This window comes from Haematobia irritans, chromosome 3 (assembly GCF_050003625.1).
Source record: "Haematobia irritans isolate KBUSLIRL chromosome 3, ASM5000362v1, whole genome shotgun sequence".
NCBI classification, from domain to species: domain Eukaryota; kingdom Metazoa; phylum Arthropoda; class Insecta; order Diptera; family Muscidae; genus Haematobia; species Haematobia irritans.
The window spans coordinates 133535244-133538474 of record NC_134399.1 but is presented as its reverse complement, the minus strand read 5'-3'; the positions used below and the strand labels follow the sequence as shown (position 1 = coordinate 133538474).

General features: G+C 27.9%; 1 long non-coding RNA gene across 1 annotated transcript; it reads left to right on the top strand.

The window, feature by feature from the left end:
- The first annotated feature begins 1672 nt into the window (after positions 1-1672).
- On the top strand, positions 1673-1969 carry LOC142231704 (uncharacterized). The gene is made up of 2 exons (XR_012720874.1): positions 1673-1796; positions 1864-1969. It is a non-coding gene; the product is annotated as an uncharacterized LOC142231704 (long non-coding RNA).
- The last annotated feature ends 1262 nt before the right edge of the window (positions 1970-3231 follow it).

The following is a 3231-nucleotide window of genomic DNA, read 5'->3' as shown; positions in this document are numbered from 1 at the left end:
ATAGCTTGTTTCGTTCGGAAGTTAGCGTGATTTCCACAGACGGACGGACAGCCGGACAGACGGACGGACGGACGGACATGCTTAGATCGACTCAGAATTTCACCACGACCCAGAATATATATACTTTATGGGGTCTTAGAGCAATATTTCGATGTGTTACAAACGGAATGACAAAGTTAATATACCCCCATCCTATGGTGGAGGGTATAAAAATAAAATTTTCTATAGAAATAAAGTTGTGACATATAGAAATAAAGTTTTACTAAAAAAATATATTTTTGAGAAAAAGTCTATATACGATATAGAGTATAAACAAAATTTGACGAAATTTTCTATAGAAATAAAATTAAAAAAAAAATTCTATAGAAATAAAAGTTTTACACAATTTTCTATAGAAACATATTTTTGACAAAATTTTCCATAGAAATGTTTATTTAACAAAATTTTCTAAAGAAATAAACTTGTGACAAAGTTTTCTATAGAAAAAAAATTTGACAAAATCTTCTATAGAATGCAATTTTTACAAAATTTCCTATAGAAATAAAATTTTGACAAAATTTTATAAATAAAATTTTAACAAAAGTTTCTATAGAAATAAAATTTTTATAAAAATTTTCGATAGAAATAAAATTTTTGATACAAATACAAAAAAGAAATACAATTTTGACAAATTTTTCTGTGGAAATAAAATTTTGACAAAATTTTCTCTGGAAATAAAAGTTTGACAAATTCTTTTTATAAAAATAAAATTTTCTATAGAAATAAAGTTTTGACAAAATTTGCTATAAAAATATGTTTTCGAGAAAAAGTCTATATACGATATAGACTATAAACAAAGTTTGACGAAATTTTCTATAGAAATAAAATTAAAAAAAAAAATCTATAGAAATAAAAATTTTACACAATTTTCTATAGAAACAAATTTTTGACAAAATTGTCCATAGAAATGTTTATTTAACAAAATTTTCTAAAGTAATAAACTTGTGACAAAATTTTGTATAGAAAAATATTTTGACGAAATCTTCTATATAATACAATTTTTACAAAATTTCCTATAGAAATAAAATTTTGACAAAAATGTTCTATAGAAATACAATTTTTACAAAATTTCCTATAGAAATAAAATTTTGACAAAATTTTCTATAGAAATAAAATTTTGACAAAATCTTCTATAGAAATAAAATTTTGACAAAATTTTCTATAGAAATAAAATTTTGACAAAATTTTCTATAGAAAAAAAATCTTGACAAAGTTTTCTATAGAAAAATAAAAATTGACAAAATTTTCTTTAGAAATGCAATTTTGACAATCTTTTCTCTGGAAATAAAATTGAGACAAAATTTTCTCTGGAAATAAAATTGTGACAAAATCTTCTACAGAAATAAAATTTTGACAAAATTTTCTATAGAAATAAAAATGTTGACAATAATTTCTATAGAAATAAAAATTTGACAAAAATTTTCTATAGGAATAAAAATTTGACAAAAATTTTCTTTAGAAATAAAATTTTGACAAAATTTTCCATAGAAATAAACTTTTGACAAAATTTTCTATAGAAATAAAATTAAAATATTACGAAGCTTTTTCTCACTGTGCGTTCCTATAAGTGTCCGATTAAATTGCTGCACTTGATCTCTAAATGTTTTCCTTTTTAATTTCTGATTTTTTTTGAGATTTCCCACTGTGAGATGACAACATTAATGGGGAAAAATCAAATGGATGAATGGCTGGACGTTTCATTTTTAAATGGACAAACTGAGTGACTGACAAACCGATGAATAGTCACCGATGATACAGTGAGTGAGTGTATACATTAAACCTCTTCCACAAGTAGTTGACAAATAATTTTCTCTTTATTCACAGAGGCCAGACCGAGACATTCGTAGAGAGCTCTATATCGAATGTGAATCGAAATAGTGGAAGGAGAAAAATTGAAAACAAAAAAAAAATAAATAAACTAGGAAAACGACCAGCAAAAAAGTCTCTGGAAAAAACATCAACAATAAGAAAATGTCTCGTTGGCGTTTATTTCTTTTGTGTCGTGTTTTTTTCATAAAACTTGAGTTTTCTAGATTTTGCCGCTTTGCTAGATAAGAAAGAGAAAAAATCCCAACCCAACAATAACAACAAACAACGATGAATAAAATGCAGACAAATAAACACATAAACGCACATATAGTCTTACTTAGAAATAACCATAGAGGAAAAAAAAAGAAAAAAGAAAGTACTTTGCTAGTAGTAGCAACAACATCAAAAGAAACGAAAAAAAAACCAAAGAAGACACACAGAGGGAACAAGGAATGGGAATATAAACCGCTGCTGTTACTGCTGCATATGAATTAAAAAATAAAAGAAAAAAAATGAATTCTCCACCAACGCCATTAAATTCAGCGCCAACTTCTGAACATCTGCCACCACACAACACCCTTTTACTTGGTATTGGTTATTGAATGGTGAATAATAAAAAGGGACATGGTGGGATATAACAGTTCTTTTTTCTAGGTCTCTTCCTCTCTCATCTCTCTTCGTGTTTCTCACCAACCAACATGTCATCAAGCACTCTATTGCAAATGGAAACCTTTTACATGTGTCTCTCCTTTCTTGCTTTGTGTGTGTGTGTGCAGAAAGGCTCTTTTTCCTACTAAGTGTCTCATAGAAATTCCCCTTTCTCTGGGGAATTTATAGAAATTGTGGTCATAATAGACTTAATAAGGTGTGGGGACGATGGACGAATGTCGTCAGTTCACCAGAGTAAAGTTGCATAAAAGAATCCCAAATAATTTTCATTCACGGGAAACTGGATTCGAGGAATCCTTTTTCTCACAAAAATGGAAATTAATAAGAAAATATCCAAAGGATAAATTTCAATACGAAGAATTTTACCCTTAAGTTAAGGTATACCATTTAATTACAAGTGATTGAATTTGTAGGATAGAGATGTAAAATCTGGCATTGTTTATTTTGACCAAGGATTTATTTGAAGATTATATCCACAAAAACATAAAGCCCAATACCTCTTGCTGTTGTAAGTTAATGTCATCATTCTTTAGATTCCAGAGAATCAAGAAATTATCGACTTTACGGGATATCAGATAATATTTCGTTTCGAAATGGTAAAATTACATTCGGGCTCTCCAACAAGCCCTAAAATATATTTCAGCCAAAATCAATGAAGGTCATCAACAGCACGCTAGATTCTTATAGCAAATTCGATTGCCTTCACCTCTTTAT